The 17978-nt window shown below is 36.5% G+C and overlaps 1 protein-coding gene across 6 annotated transcripts in view; it reads left to right on the top strand.

The window, feature by feature from the left end:
* Positions 1–17978, top strand: part of PARD3B (par-3 family cell polarity regulator beta) — a 1119500-nt gene that overhangs the window by 635805 nt on the left and 465717 nt on the right. The gene's annotated exons all lie outside the window — the stretch shown is intronic.

The raw sequence follows: 17978 nt of genomic DNA, 5'->3' as shown, positions 1-17978 counted from the left end.
ATGTTAAAAATGTAGAGTAGAAATTTATATATAAAGAATTATCAAGTTACAATTAAAAACCTTAAATAAAATAAAAAGAACTGGAAGGAGATGCACCTGAGCTGTTGGGTTTATGAGAGCTTTCCATTTCTTTTTTAATTAAAAAAAATAACATGAACACGTGTTATTTTATTATTGAAATGCCATGCTTTTAAGAAGGTTATAGAAAATATATTGAAAATTCAAAGGGCTTTTATAGCTAATAAAGGGGAAGAGATGTGATAAAAGTACTTTTAGTTGCACCTTGTTTTGTTTAATTCCCTCTGAATCTATATAAGAAATTATAATATGGAAGGATTCATCAGAACAGTGAGGGTTAGATGAGATACCTGAAGATCTTTAGCTTGAAGAGAAACTTTAGGATATCAAATATGTAAAAAGTTATTTTATGGATTGAAAAGTAGACTTAGTATGTGTCTTTAGATGGTTTATATCTATTAACTTATATAATAATTAAAAACACATTGTACTGCCATGTACTGAGTTGGGGGTTTTGGTGATGTAAAAATAATTGTTCCTTCCTTACCCTCATTCAGCTTATACCAATGCAAATGGTTAGAAGTGATGATGTTATAAGAACTTTCCAACCATTGGAGCTAAGAAGGAAATGGGTTTCTTAGAAGATTCAGAGATTGCCTCACCATCTGTGAAAGATCGTATAGAAAAAATTCTCCCATTGGGAAGGTGATGACCTCTAAAATGTCTCCTTGAATTTTGATCCTATTATTCTGCCCCATGTGTTTATATTCATGGCTGAATATACAACCCTACTGGATTATCTTTCTTATAAATTAATGTTTCTTATATTGACCAAGGGACCCCCTTCATTCCAAGTTTTTGTGGCATGACATTTTTCTTTGATCAGTCTTTCTTTTCCCTACCATCATTTCCATTTATCCCCTTGCCTTTTTCATGCCATTGGAAAGTCTGCAGTAAAATAGGAAAGGGGAAGAATAAGAAGTGGTATAAACCAGAAAGATTACAGTCTCCACTCACTTTTCCCTACTTGACTCCTCCAAGCCTAGCCATTTGGAAAGCAGAATCCTGAACTTCTGTTTCCTCTCCCCCCTTAAGTTCTTACTCTTCTTAAAGGGAAATGCTGCAGATGCTTGGAATCTAGATATTTTTTCCCTCTAAAATAGAAAAATTCTTCCTTCAATCTTTTGTTTACCCAAAGATTTTGGTCTTTCTCCTACAAGGGTTAAAGTGAAAAGAAACAAAAGAGGAGGACAGATTATATATATAATAGGAAACTCTTGTTTGATTCTTTGTCTGATTCTTTGGTAGCTATAGATAAAAACTCTCAGAAAATCCCAGTGGGGTTTTGTGCTTGTTTGTGGAAATAGGAGAAGAAAGAAAAAAGTTTGGAGTATGTGTACTGTTGAACTGTGATCCTGGAAGGAGTAAAACCCTGCATAGAAAGAGAAGAAACCCTGCTAGACCCTAAACCCAAAAAGGAGCCTAATGATCTCCATCCAGCTAGGGACTTAAACCCTCAGGAGACCCAGATCTCCATCTAATAGCTCCCTATACCTTTCTCTCTTATGTCCTCTAGAATTCCTAACTCCATAGCTAATTCCTTCTTTCTAGAGGCTTTACCTGCCTCCCCCAGGTTATAAGGTGGAAAGGGATGTTGATCTTATCCCTGTTTGAAACTCTGAATGCATTTCCCATCAAAGACAATTATATCTGTAAGTTAGTAAATGGAATAATAGAATTTTCTATTTGAGTGGACCCATAAGAATTAGTAGGTCCAACTCTAACATTGTAGGTGAGAAACCAGAGGTCCATAGTGTGGTTGAGTAACCTGCCTAGTGTCCCACAATGGAACTGGAGACCTAGGCCACCTAATGCTTAGATTAGCATCATCTCTGGAGTCCACCTCCCTGTGTTCAACTTCTTTATTCACCACCGTTTAGATGTGTGATGCAGAGCAGGTCACAAAATCACTCTGATGCTCAGTTTCCTCATTTGTATCCTAAGATTGTTGTGAAGATTAGGAGATAACACATGCAAAGGTGTTTGGATAGTTTCTGGCCAATTGTAAGTTCTAAATACATGTTAATTATAATTATTTCTTCTAGAGCATTACCACTTCCTTAATACTATAAATACAATACTATAGTTTAGACACATTACTGTATAAGTAAATTTTCGTAGGCTAGCCTGGAACTAACCACCATTTTGATCATGTATTTTTTGTTCTTGCTGTAATATTATTTTAAAATGCATTCATAGATTCAAAATACAAAATTATAAACACAATTATTATAATCAGCCAAATCCATAAATCAAGGCAGCTTGCATATTATTTCACTCTCATTTAATAGAATTTAGTGAAATTTGATTTGCATCCTAGAAATGACATCATAGGCCAATCCTACCAGGAAGAGTATTAAATTAATTGTGCAACTATGGAATTATGAGTGCAAATAAATTATTTGCTTTCATTGTTTTTTGTTTTATCCAAAATTTTGAGTGCATGTGGTTAGTATTCATTCACATAAAACTTTTTGGCAAATATTCTAGTCTCTTTCAAAAATATTTGATGTTCAACCGTTCAAACATGTAGAGTATTCTTTGTAACCACAGTAAAACAAGGGCCTTTGAGTCTAACACACACCTAAATAATGTGGACCCAGTATCTTTGTTTTGGAGAAGTATGGAATAGTATTCTTTTCAGCCCAAATATGATTCTTTAGAGGTGAAGTGCAAGAACCGTAAAGGAAATTTAGAGAGAGGCCATGTTTGGTCTGCGCTGGGTTATATCGATGGGAATTACTTCATAGTATGGCATGCAGTAGTCTATTTTAAAGAGCAAAATGAATAACAGTGTGCTACATGATACATCTTTGTATTTTCCTTTCAAAAAACTAAAGGTGGTCTCACTTAGGTCTCTTCTCCTGTATCATGACTGATGCACACACTAGACTTTGTATTGAAAACCTGGCAGGATGAAGGAAGGACAGTACTTCCTCCTTTTGTCTTCTTCTATCTCCTTTGAGGAAAACAAACTGTGTTGTTTTCCTGTTCTGAGAAACTGCCCTCTCCTTTTGGTTAAGCCTTGCTTTTTTCATGAACTCTGTGTTCTCTTTAACACCACTGTTCTGCCTATTTTCTGACAGTTCAGTCTTCCTCACTTCCTTGTTATCATTAGCTTCTTGTAGTTTTAATGTTTCAATCCAAGGGAGTATGGGGCAAGCAGTTATACAGGAAATCCCAATATAGGATCACCTTTTAGCTGTGACCTTATGTCATCTCAAAGGCCTCAGCAGCCATTTCCTGGTCATCTCTCCTGACCTGTCCCTGAAGAGAACTGTGCTGAACTCTTATTTGCTGATTACTGTCCCTTTTCCTGAGCAATTGGTTAGCATCAAGAGTTTAATAGCACATTTGGCCAACCTTCCTTCCATCTCTGTCAGGCTGGATTGAAAATCAACTTAGAGGAATTTAATAACATCACAACTAGTTAACTGTTTCTAGTATCTTTACCAAAAAGAACTGTACTTCAAAGAATCCAGAATACCAGTCTGGAAGATCCTTTGATGTCCACATCCCTGACCGGGTGAGAGTTTATTAAAGAGGTGTTTACATAAGGAACATTTTTGCAGAATGTACTTTGAGATTAGTATTTGCAATAGAATCAGAAGGTAAAACTACTGTATCTGTAGCTGCTCTGGAAATGAAAAGTATGCTACTTATTGTTTTGTTTGGTCTGTTCTGTGAAAGACACGGCCTACAAGGTCTTTTCTCACTCTGACACATAAATTTTTTTTTCTTATACAAGGCATTGGATAAAGCTATCTTTTCACTTAGGAAAGACAGTGAAAAGGTAAAGTTTTCCTATTTATTTCATGCCTTTATTTTGTAAGCACTTAAGAAGAGAGAGCAACTGTGTTATTTGCCATATGTTTTTTTTTGCCCATGGTATTACATGTGCACGTATGTGTGTGTGTGTTCTTTCACTTATTGGGGAAAAAAGAAATATTCTGCCATTTCTTTGTTAACCTTCTTAACATTTCATTTTCTGACCTGCTGCCTTGTCTTTAAATTATCCTGAAAATCACAGCAACCCCTGGTGGGTAAAATGAGCTGAGAAAATTCCAAATGTATTTATAATTTCTACCTGCCAAGTTTGCTGCTATTAAATGCTGGCCTCTGCAAGTGGGATTAACTATATTTCAAGAAATCACGTTGCTCTTGCCTGGCATGATTGAGATCCAAAAGCTAGCCGTGTTCATCAGGTTGATTTGACCTTCACTTAGAAATATTGCTTTTGCTTAGGAAAAAAAAGTCTTCACTTCCGTGGAAACTCCCTTACTAGTTGTTTGAGGTGCAGTACAGTATCTACCAGGTCTTATAACTTACTTAGCAAATGATATGTGGCTCCTACTCCTTCATGATTTACTCTATCTTCTTATCATTAAGTGAAAAATTCACACCTTCAATTGTCAAATTATTTTACATCATAAATCATGAAAGAATTTTTGTTTGAAATCTTAGCTGAACCTAATTTAACTGATGTATCTTATTCCCTTTGGCTGTTTTACTCAAATTATTCCATGGTTAATTAACCAAGATACTTAAGGAAGAATGAATTTGCAGCAGTTATTTGTGGATAAGTAGCAGAAATTGAATGATAATTTCAAGCTGATATTTCTACCTAAACCAAAGTGCAAGAGTTATGTTTTGAAATTTAAATAATTATGCAAAATCCAGACCTTATCACCACATTTTATAGATTCTCCAAGTAACCCAATTCTAGTGCCTTAAAATGGAATTCTTGGTAAGATATAATCTCCATTTCTGCTTCTTTCCACAATAATTTCAAAATTTTATTTTTTACTGCCTTTCCAGTCAACCAATGTATGTTGAATCCTAGTCAAGCTTCTGCAACATGACCTCCAGAGATGAATAGAATGTGTTCCTGTCCTTGAGGAGCTTCTGTTCCATAAAGAAAAGAAGTGTGAACAGAATGTGTTGAGTAGATTGTTATGCAAATAGAATGTTATGGGGATTCAAAGTGTGTTGGGGATCAGGAAAACCTATAAGAACAAGACAGCATTTGAGAAGAGTCTTGAGTGAATAAGACTTCAAAATGCAGTGCTAGACAAGGAAGGAAATAGCATCTTCAAATACTCAGTGATTGGAAAAATACAAAATATGTTGAGATAGTGCGCAGTGTAACTTGACAGAACGCTAATTATTAAGCAAATGGCTAGCATGAGGATGTGTTATATGGAATAAATTGGAAGGGATGAAGAAATCCTGAATTACCAGGTAGGAGCTTACTGTAATCCCCTACAGTGTAGTGATTAGGAGCTTGAAATAGGGAATCAGTCAGACTTGGGTTGCATCCTGGCTTTACCACTTACTGACTGAGCAGTCTTGATCAAGTTACCTCCCTGAGCCGCCATCTCCTCATCCCTAACATGGGAGTCAGATTAATATTTACCTAAGAGACGAGATGCGAGAATTAAATAAGATGCATGCAAAGTGCTTAGAAGAGGATACCACAGAATGGGAATCAACAAATATTACTTGTTATTCTTTTTGTCTTCATCATCACGAATATCATCATTGCTCATCTGAGATACTAAGGCCCTGACTTAGTGTCCCCTCCCTTTGGGAATGGAGAGAGATATGGATTAGAAACCTTTGGTATTTGGCAACTGGTAGATGTGTGAGTGATGGATTGGGAAATGTCAAAGATCATTCCAAAGCTTTGAGTTTGGGTTTCTAGTGCTATCATTAACAGATGTTTGGGCTGGTTTGGAAAAGAACACAGTAACTGTTATCCTAGAATTTCATCCTTTTTGTGGCTTCTAAGTTGTTCTCTTGGCCAGAGATCCTCAATGTTTTTTCTTCCCCAGACTCTCACCATTCCAAACTCCTTTCACCTATTTAGATGTTACCACATCCTCTTCTTGCCAAACCTATGCAGTGAGCTTTCCCTCTGCCAAGGAAATTGCCCCAGCCCCTTTCACCTGGGCAGCTCCTTCATATATGTACTGACAGACAGGTCACCCCCTTGGGCAAGACTTCCCTGGGTCCCCAGATCTGCGTTAAGAAGCCCCATGACAAGTTCCATCCATACACAGGATTCCTCTTACCATGCCCCTGAATGACACCATATTAAGACCTTTAGAGAGCTAGCAATTAAGTGCCCAGGTTTGGGAGCCTCATGGCCCAGATGTGAGTCCCTCTACATCTTACTCAGCTTCTCATTCTTCTACTTTGCTCATTTGTCAAATGAGGAGAATAACACCACCTACTTGTAGGGTTTTTTGTGAGAATTGAATAGAGATGGTTATCACATGGTAAGTGCCAAGTAATGTTAACTCTTTGTTTCCTGTGCCTGGGACATAGCACATGCTCAGTAAATATTTATAGACAGTGAATGAAGCTACACATTACTGAACTAGATAATATAGTGTGCTGGGAAAAGAAAGTATTGCTAAAGGAACTATGACCCCTAATCTATATTTAATCTGCATCCAATGTTTTATGTATCCTGCTACAATTATTTTCAACCAAATAAAAAACAACGGTAGGGATTCCCTCTTATTTCAGAATGATAGTAATCTCTAATTACAGACACGTGACAAGGAAGGTTGGCTACCTAATATTGAGTGTAAATGACAAGGAATTTAAATTAATGTCATGAAGACATTTGATACAATGTATTTGTGCAGTTTATACGTTATAATTTTAAATTATTTGAGGTACTTTTTGAAGTATTTTTAAAATACTTCCATCTTGCCTACAATATGTTGTTAGAACAGGGTTTTCATCAGTATCACCTGGGTGCTTGTCAGAAATGCAAATTCTCAGGCTCCCTCCAGACTATTGAATCAGAAACCTGGATCCTGGAGAGCTGTGTTTTGACAAGTTCTCCAGGTGATTTTGATACTCAAGTGAATAGTGGTTGCATTATAAAGAGCATAAAGCTTAGAGGAGAATTTAGTGGCTATAACTGACTAGCTTGAATAATCAGAGTTTCAACTTTATTTTTTATTCTGCAGACAATTTTTTGTTCTGCAAAGATTTCAAGCCCAATTGAGTTGTGCCTCTTTGGCCACGTGCCCCTCATTTTGGCAAAAGGCCAGTGTTGAGCACAATCTAGTTACTCAACTCAATTATCCTTGATTCATTTAGGCAAACTCAATTATACTTGACTTTTTCAGGCTCAACTCGATTGTGCTTTAAAATTTCCACACTCAATTTGATTGTGCTCAAAATTTGTTATGTGCCACCTTGTAACTTGTAGATTTAGACACATATCAGAGGGAGGTACTTTGGAGATACTTGGAAGATTCAATTATTTGGGGGATTTGTTTGCAGTTTTACCTATTTACCTTCTCCCTTTCCCTTTATCACCTCCATAAGGGTATGTAGGGTAAGGTATTTTCGACTGGCCCTTTATGCGAACCGCACTCCTCCCTCCTCCATTTTCCTGTGGTTGAACTCCTAGCAGGGATTCCAAAGTTTCTATGAAAGTGATCCTTGTGTACTGTCACAAAGCAGCACTGCTTCGTTGTTCCCATTTGTCTCATTGTAAAGATGGAGAAAAGGAGACGTGGAGACCCTGCCTCTTATTGTTGGTCAAAATCAGAAATATTTTTTTAAGCAGGTCTTCCACCACAAGGAGGGAAACACTGTGCAGCTTCTCTCACTTGTGCTCCGCACTAAGAGACCAGGGCCTTCATCTGTGCCAGTGTTTCAGATGAATTCAGCAACTACAGGCTGAGGAATTAAGAGTTATTTCTATTCTCCGGGAAGTACCTCTACCTGAAAGAATTTTTCTGAACCCTTGTCAGCAAAATCTAGTCTTGATAAAATATATGATGATAAATGTTCTGGTTCAGTATTATTAAAACAGATGGAGGAAGCCCTGGTCATTTTGCTCGTTGTATGGCTTCCAGGTGTCAGAACGTAAATACTCATGGCTTTGACACAAGACTGGTTTTGTTGGAGATTTGAACATAGTGGAAGGCAGAGTGAGTACTGTATGCTGTAAAGAGGCTCTCATCATGTTTCATAGGATTGGTGCCTTATGACAATCCCTCTCAAAAGTAATAAGAAAGAGCCACAAGATTCATGGCACAAGTTATATGCTTTATTAGTGGCCATTTTGATCATGATTAGGCTTCTGGAGGCTAGAAAACTGAATTTTCTGAATATACAAGTGTAAACAGCTCAGAAAAAGTAGTGTTACCAAGCACAGACCAATGCCATCCTTATTATCCAGTTAGCCAAATGTTACCAGTAACTCATGCCAGCTGTTGACATGGAGCAGCTGTATAAGAAGTTGGTTACAAAACTCAGGGGATGACCTTGATTCACTTAATTACTTCTGTACCTGTAATCAGTACATATGTTAAGGTGCATTTGATTAAGATAAAGAAACATGTTCATTTTGTAAAGGATATTCAAAGATTAGGGGGGAAAAATCACTGCTCTAATTGATTGTGGTTTACTTTTCCAGCTGTTATCAAGGAAATACCACACATGTGAAGCCTCATCTCCAGTCCATTTCATTTTGAAAATATACTTAGACATGGTTCATCTGCCTTTTTTTAAGGAAAATGTGTGATCTTTATCATTAAAGAATATCACCTTAAGATAACTACTTTCTTTCTTAAGGACTGATCGTACAGAGATAGACACTTAAATAACAGTTTGTTGCCACTTACCTCTTCCCATGCCCCATCCCCAAAGATTCTCTTGGTAATGACTTTTAAATATGTTCTCATTATTTTTAATGAGTGTGCAGAACATATGACGCATAATGCACCCTTAGATAGGTGCCCTTTCACTGAACTTGTCAGAAATAATAAAACATGGAAGGGGTTAAAATACATTGTTCTTTAAGATATTATAATTATTTAAATTAAGATGCCCAAGTACAAATCACATACGAATCATTCTTGTTGCTAACTGGAAGCCCGCCATAATCCCTGTTTGTTCTTTCTTTAATAAGAATGTTTTATCACAAATTGTAAAAAGACAAAAGAACATTTAATATTATGTCTCTCTAAGTTTACCCTTCTTTAAATCTGTCCAGGAAGGTAGGATATTCAATTATGTTTCCTAGCCACTTACTGAGTTATATGAATGGCTTTTATCACCTAGTCTTTCCATAATTAATTCTTTGCATTCCTTAGTAGCTCAGGACCTAAGGAAGAATTGTTTAACAGCTTGAAATATTGTTTCAATTTCCTTATATTTCCTCTCTCTCTTTTCCCTTCCTCTTTTATTTCTTTGCTTGCTTTTGACTTCTCATCCTGCCTCACTGGAGGCAAATGACACTCATATACCTCTCAAATAAATAAATATATTTATTTATATATTACATTAAAATGCCAAGTGGTAATGAAGATGAAGGCCAAAGTCCTTTACATCAAATTACATTAAAATGCCAGGAAGTAAATGAAGATGGAGGTAATGGAGTAGAATGGAAGAAAAGCCAGCTCCAAGTACAGCAAAGCTTCCCTTGCTAATCACTCATCCTGTAAAACCAGGAACCTGTGGTTCCTGGTTTATGGAATGTCTTGGTTTAAGGAAAAGCCTTCCTTACCTGCCTGCAGTTTTGTTACAGACTTGTAAGGGCTGCTTCTTTCTCTCTCCTTCTTCCCAGCAGCTACATATTTCTTCTCTAGACCCTTGACTACCCTCTAGAAGGGGGAGGACTACAAAACAAACCAAAAAATGGCAAAACACAAGAACACCGAACCAAATTATCTTAATCATGATTAACTTTCCACATCCCTGTAACCAAATGCTTCTTTTGATGAAACTCAAAAAAAATAAAAATAAAATAAAATTGATATTCAGGAAGGTTGTCTTCTTGGACCTCTATACCCCCGTATTTCTGAACCCACTATTTCTGAGTCAACATAGTTGTTCAATAGATATTTACTTGACTTTTAAACAGATATTTACTATTCCCAGTTTAGCTCACCAAATATTTATTGAATGTTTATTCTAATTTAGATGATGCACGATGCACTGCATATTCTAAGGTGCACTGGAACAGGATCCCTGAATGACAGTTATAGACAATGCTGAGGACCAGTAGGTAAACAAGATAAGACTATGGCATGGTACCTGTCATCTGGGAGGAAACTAACAGAAGGGAAATAGTTGCACATGTTTAAGGAAGAAGCTGAGAAGTTAAAAGTGACTTAAGAAGCAACAAAATATCTAGAGTTCTCAGGGCCTACATTGATAGTCATACAATGTCCCTTCTGCCTCATTCTGTTGGCTAAAGCAAGTCACAAGGCCTGTTAAGAGCCAAGTAATGGGGAAATAGATTCTACACTGAAGGGAAAGAGCATGTAAATTACATTTCAAACAGGCATGAGTCATTAAGGGCCAATATTGTTATGATCTACCCCATTAAGTTAGGAAAGTTGGAGAGTACATGTTCTACAGCAGAATGAGTACTCATTAGGGCCTTAAGATTCAGGTTCTTGACTTGGCTGCCATGAGATGTTTGAGTTTGGAAAGGTCATTTAATTTTCTGGGTCTTATTCTTTGTCTTTTTCATTCAATTCATAAAATTTTTACTGGGTGCTTTGAGCAAATATAGTGCTAGAGATATGTAAGTCAATAAGGCATGGCTCTTTCCCTAACCTTTTTGTTTAACATTTTTAGCCCATGCCACTCCTGTCCCTATTCTGGAAATCTAGGTGAAGGATATGCCTTTCCCTTTCTTCTCCTATTCCTTATGGAGATCTACTCTTTTAGACATCTACAGTGTGGATTGGGGCAGGGAATAGGAGTTGGATTGTGTAGTGTAGACAGTAATGAATACTAAAAATTATTTTACAAAGTAATTTGACAGTAAACAGGGAGAAGAGTTTTCTTATCTACAAAATGAGGGGATTGACTAAATGGTCTCTAAAACCCCTTCCTTCTCCAAAATAGTGTTCTCAGAACTGTGCGTAAAACCTTGGCATGATAGTCAATAAAGATAGTGCCTGAATTATGAATGGTCTGTATGTATGAATGGACAGCAGGAGTCCACCACTGAGTATTTATTTGTTCCATAGTTCGGAATGCCTGGGGACCATTTTACCTAAAAAGTGCCTTCTCTTGATAGATGTAGACTTAACAAATGGCTAAGGAATCTCTTTCCCATGGTCCGCTCCTTGACCCCTTGCCATTGCAACTTTCGTTGCCATAGCATTAGGCACAGATGGAGCCCTTCCGCCAGTCCTCTCCTGATGCCACACTGCTGTGGGTAACATAAGGGACGTCACTCCCATAGCCAGCTCAGAGGGAAATGTGTTCCTTCTATAATAAATTGGAAATTTAGGTGCATTTTCCAATTGAACATTTTTTAAAAAGATAAATGTTCAATTGGAAAATGATTGCTTAGTGTTAGGTTTTAGAGATACTATGACATACACAAACCCTGACAGCAAATTGAAACACAGGCACAATTTATCACTATTTATTTTGAGGGGGGGAGAAGAGTTTCAAATTGTGAGCACAAGGTTGATAAACTTATGGCACATAATCTGTGTTCTAACCAGAAATTGCCTTGTTTATGCCCACAGTCATAGTTTATTTAAAACTTATTTCCATTACACATAAAGAAAAGTGAATGAACTACAAACATTATTCATCAAAGTTTTGGCCATCCTTACTGCAATAAAAAATCTCTGTGTTCTGGATTCTTCTATGGGAAAAATATGAGTATGTCAACACTAGCAACTTGTTGAAAACTCAGCAGAGATTTTCAATGTAATTATTAATGCCAGCCACTTCAATTCCTCTTTGGTACTAGACAGGGTGTAAATAAATTATATAAATAAATATTAATGCAATAATTAACTTGATAATTTTATGTGCTATGGTAGGCATGCAGGGAAATTAAACAAAGATGAAGGCTGCTGAATGTGTTCACGTTTGAGGTTATACATAACAGTGACTTATTCCCACATCACAAAGAGATAGAAGTACACCAGAGTGGGACTTGTCTTCAGCGGCATAACTGAGTATGATTGTGAAAAAAAAAAATGTAATTTTTCATGGTGGTTGAGTTAATAACATGTCACTATTATTTGTGTACTTTTAAAACAGAAACCAAATCATGTGCGTCCTAGTTGGAAAGAAAGTAAAGGCAAAAGCTACAAACAAGCTAGTGACTTACTTTTTTTAAAAAAAACCAAGCCTTTCCTGTCAGATAGCAGTTCAGAGGTTCCTCTTTAACCTGTAGGGTTTCTTACAGAAAATAATAGCAATAGCATGTAAATGTCTTTCTTCTTTCACAAACCTTTGAAAATATAACCCTCAGATTGCGTCGCCGCTCACTCTCTGCTCTCACTAGCTCTCAAGGGAGTTGGCAGCTCTTATCAGAAGTGAGCAGCCAGGCCAGGGGCAGCCAACACATTGAGAGGCCAGGGCAGTGTAATGGTCAAGGCCATTGGGCAGGTAGTGAAAGGCCTCTTACTGTGTTAAACAAATACGGTTTCCTTCCTGGCTTCCTCGGGAGCTAATTTTGTTTTTCACTTCTCTGCTGGTATAAGAACAATAAGGATGAGTAAGGCCATTTTGCCTGTGTGGAGATGTGCATTAGATTATCATAAATCCACAGATAAAAAGTGCAGTGGTCAATGAGAACAGGCGTTCTTGGACAAAATAAAAGGTTTAATTGAAAGTGCTGTCCCAGGGGAGACAGATGATTGAGCTTGGTATTGAGTAGGCATTAATTACCATAGACCAAAGAGTGAAGAAAGTAAAAAGTAGACCATTCCATTTTTTGAAATTCCCAAATATTTCTCTTTAAGAGAATGTGGGAGAGTATCCCAATAGGGTGCTAACACAAAACGTGTGTTTACTCATACACAGTGTTGGTAGAACACTATTAATGTTTCTTAGGAAGTTGCAGCTGAATGTTCTACTAGTACAGATAGTTTTGTTATGAGTTAGAGATCTAGACAAAGTACAAAGTGCATTGTTATGCTGAATAATGGTTAACATTTACATAAGAATATTGTGTTATAACATTAGTGAATGATTTGCATTTATATTCAGAATTCTAGATTTTTTTTTTCAATCCTTTGTTGTCTCCTAGCTTTTTTTTTTAGTAGGTGGGGTTTTCCTTCTATAGTTAAAAAAAAAAATTGAAGAGAAACCTAAACATAAGGTCCTTGTTAAGCACTAGACACTTGTATCACTAAAACATGGCTGCCTTTATAAATCACGAATATTTGTTTAGCCCATGTCCTTCTTTCAATGTGGCTGAAATAATGGGATGAACTCTTCTTCCACAGAGACAAAGCCTGGGGTCGGGGACTCCCTTGACAAGAAAATAATTAGTCAGGTATCCCTTTTCCAGTTGCAAGCACATTTGAATTATGGGTTCTGTTTCAGGTCAGAGTATAAAAATATTCTGGGTTATCTGTGTCTAATGTTCAGTGGATTTGGAAGGACAAAGACTGGGAGATATTGAATATAAGAAGAGGGTTTTACTTTGCGTCTACACACAAACAGCTGCGCAATTCAATTAAAAAAACTGTCAAAGTACCTTTTTGTTTGCTTTTTTTTTTCTATTTTATTTAGAACAAATTAAGTGTTCACTAAGTGAATTTAAACTTTTCAACCACTTGCTCAGGTGTTGATATAGACAATCTTAGTTTTAAATGTGAAAAATTGGTTTTTTAGGGTTAATTTGAGCAGGGTAGTTGCCAAGTAGTACCAGCTGTCATAATAAAGTAGAAGTGAATGACAGATTTATTCCACCCTATATCAAAACACAAGAGCGGATATGGTGATCAGATGAGCCAAAATAAATGTGAGAGCTTAGAAACATTTGCAAGCTATTTTCTCGTACAGCTCAGGCATTCATCGGCTGGGCATCAAAACAAACAGATCACGATTATGTTTAGCACTACTATAGAAATGAGAAAAGGCAACTTGCCTTGTTGCTCTAGATATCCCAAATGTAATACCTAATATTCCAAAATAGCATTTGATGATTTGATGGTAATGGTAGTGAATCTTATTTATCAAGCCTACTACCAACTTATAAGATGGTCTGTAGTACAAATTATTGGAACTGAATTAACAGCCTTGCATTATTTTAATATTATTATTGTTAATATGTGACATTAAATTATTTTATTATAATAAAATATTAATTGATGCTAATTATTAATTGAGGCCCAACCCAAATAGAGCTACCTTGGAAAAATTAACTATAGCAGCATATATTCAACAATCTTAAATGTTATTTACTAAGCTTTGTTCTCAGACATGCCTTGAGACAGATGCTAGTGATGAACACAAAAGTAGAGTGGAACCTGTTGCCCTTTAATAAAGGTTGATATGTAACAAAAAATCATAATGTAATGCAATTAGTGCTATACTTTATGTAGAGAGAACTGGAGGTATTGAGTTAGGACCTAGCCACAGAAAGCAGGTGACAATTGAGACGTGCTTTCATAGGTAAGTAAGAGTTCGCCAGTAAATTGCAAAGTGCATGTTTTAGGTTCCTAAGATGCTTAAAGCAAATACCATGAAATGTGTTGGCTTAATCAATGGAATGTATTAGCTTGTAGTTTTTGTGATCCATGAAAATGTCGAAATCAAGGCATCATCAAGGTGATGCTTTCTTCCCAAAGACAAGCTGCCAGCATCCTTGATACCCCTGTCTTATGGCAAGGCACTTGGTAGTGTCTCCTGGTTTCCCTCTTCTCTTCGGGTTTTGTTGACTTCAGCTTCTGGCTTCTGTGGCTTTCTCTTTTTTGTCTGAATTTCATTCTCTTATAAAGGACTCTAGTAATAGGACTAAGACCCATCTTGATTTATTTGGTCCATATCTTAACTTGAAGTAACTTCATCAAAATGTCCTACTTACAATGGGTTCATACCCACAGGAATGGATTAACTTTAAGAACATGTTTTTCTGGGGTACATACAGTTCCAAACCACAACAGTGGGGAACATGATATTTGGGCAGAGAGAATCTCATCCAAAAGTAGAAGTTATGTAATTAATTTCAGATCCATCTAACAAACTTGCTAGAAAGTTTGATAGTAATATTGAAACTATAGTTTCTGTAGATAAGATGCAAGGCATAGTTTTCCTTTTATTTCTTTTTAATGCCATTAAATCAAGAAATGCATTATGGCAGGAAAATGCCAACAAAATAAGTTATGAAGTGATCCTGTAACAAATATTTAATAGATGTATACATCCTGCCAGATGCTAAATGAAACTCAAAGTTGAATTAAACATAATTCCTGCCCTTCATGAGATCACAGTGTATAGTAGAGTTAAGAGAAGCTGGCAAAATAACTGTAAGAACAGAAAGGAAGTGATGGGAATCATAAAAGTGGGAAAAGGAATGTAAAATGGGAGCTCAGAAGAGAGCAAATTCTTTCCCACTGATAAAACTAGGGAATACTTCAAAGAAAAAGAGTCACATGCCAAGACGCACAAGCATGATGTTTGGTAATATTGTAGAGTCATTTCTTCCATTATACCCTCATCGTAAAATTTCTTTTGAGGTGAAAATAATTTCTGCATGTACATACATATACACACTGTAGGTCTGTATCATCAGACCTACCTACAATTTTTTTACTAAAAAGATAATTTACTCATTGTGCTTAGATGAGTCTTTTTAATGTACCAGCAAGCAAAGCTAAATTGTGATGAATTAATTTTTTAAAAACTTAATTCCTTAGGTATGAACTGAACTGAGGTAGTTTTTGTTTTGTCTTGTAAGCATACTTCATTTTGTTGGAAAATGAAGACCCATTAGTTCAGAGAAGAAAAAGTCTTGCTCATCCTACATCTAGCAAAATATTGATTGAAAGTGCGCTGCACTTTTAAACTTCTTGTAATTACACACTGATTTTACAGGAATTAAGGCCATAGAAATTGCTCTCTTACCCTTCTCCCACTTTCCTATTCATACAACAGCATGGGAGATGAACATTTGGAAGATGAATACTAGGAAAGAATAATGTGAAGTGAGAGGCAGTGTTCAGCAGCTCAAGCTAATTATTTATGGCACTGAAGCCATCTGAGTGGTCCCCTCAAGAACTTAGTATGAACAGTGCAGGGATGTGGAAGGAAGAATATAGATAAGGGCTATATACTTCCATGACCTTGGGCAACACAAAGAACTGGAAGCCACTGTGAAGTTCAGACTATAGGATGGATATATATGTAAAATAGAAAACTTGACAGGAAAAAGAAGGGGAAATCATGATTAAGAGAATATAAACCCTTAATATATTAAGGGTTAATATATGATTAACTCTTGATCTCTCCCTTGTGGTCCATGTGCCCAATATAAAATTGTCATCTAGTTGAGGAATGGAATTGGTCTCAGTTCTTCACTCCGAAAATCTGTACTCTTACCTTGGCCTCCATCCCTTGCATGTGGGCATGTGGCTTTATTTGGCCAGTGAAATGTTAGCAGATATTATGTAAGCAAAGACTTAAAAGGTATTTCCAATTCTATGTTCCTGGTTCTCATCATACAAGAAACATATTTCAGGAATCCAGTGATCTAAGGAAGATGAGAGTTAAAGTGGAATAGACATATACCAAATCCACAGCTGGAGGCAAGCCTATCATAGCCCAGCCTAGATCAGCCAAATCCCAGCCAACCTGCAGATGTGTGAGCAAGAAATAAATGCTTTTTATGCAGATGCCAGTTGGGGAATGGTCTGTTGGGTAACATTTTTTTTTAACAATAGCCAACTGATATATTCAGTTTTTGGGGTTTTTTTTGCATAAATTACAGAGATTTATCTTTGCCTTCAAATTGTTTCTTAGGATAGGAACATATATCTGCATTTTAATTTTGATGATTTAATTTTGATTAACTTCTTATTTTATAGTCAATTTTATCTGGAAATTTTAACAGTAGTTGATTTAATTATTAAGATGAAAGGTAAATTATATGCCATTAGCTACAACATAATGTGATATGTTATATAAATGAAAAGAGTATTTTCATTGCTGTAGTAACCATGTACAGTGAATTTTAAATGATTGTTCATATGTTGCCTTGGAACTGTGTACCCCAGACAAACATGCTCTTAAAGCTAATCCATTCCTGTGGGTGTGAACCCATTTTAAATAGGACCTTTTAATGAGGTTTCTTCAGTTAGGGTGTGGCCCAAATGAATCAGGATGGATCTTGATCCTATTATTGAAAGCCTTGGAGGGAAGGGAGGGAGAGGAAGCCTCAGGAAGGAGCTGGATGTTAACAGAACCCAGAGAAGCGGGAGAGAGAGTGCCAAGTGCATTGCCATGTGATGGAAAACCAAGAACCAAGGATTGTCCACAGCCATCTCCAGAACTCCACAGTCTTCTGGGAGAAAGCATCACCTGGTTGACACCTTGATTTTGGACTTCTCCTATCCTCAAAACCATGGGCCAATACATCTCTGTTTTTTAGGTCAACCTGAAGCATGGTATTTGTTTTAGCAGCCAGGAAACTAAAACACTATCCACTGACATTTCTTTATCTCTATTTGGAATTTAGAATTATTTATCATTAATGGCATACTAATGGGGGCACTTTCTAGCTGGAATCACATTAGATGAAACTGAAATCGGAGAAAGTGATGTGATTAAAATGGTTATATTTTTATCATTTGATTTTCGTATTAACCTTTAAATAAATAAATAGCCCCTTTTCCTCTAGGATGAAAATATTTCCTCATGACTGTGGCAGCATTGTTACTACATTGTAACCTAATATAATAAATTTTTCTCTCTTGGCCTTAAAGTTTTTTCTTGGGTCCTCTAGGGGAAATGAAGGTGACTGAGACTTAGTCTTTGAAGGAGACCATATTATCTTTACTGAGAGTCAGAGCACCCTAAATAACTGCAAATATGCCAGGCTGGAGATCATTATGTAGAGCATTCTTATACTTCTGCTCTATTGGTTGAAAATTTTA

The sequence above is a fragment of the Dasypus novemcinctus genome, chromosome 7, assembly GCF_030445035.2.
Source record: "Dasypus novemcinctus isolate mDasNov1 chromosome 7, mDasNov1.1.hap2, whole genome shotgun sequence".
Lineage (NCBI taxonomy): Eukaryota > Metazoa > Chordata > Mammalia > Cingulata > Dasypodidae > Dasypus > Dasypus novemcinctus.
This window is presented reverse-complemented; position numbering and strand designations above follow the sequence as displayed.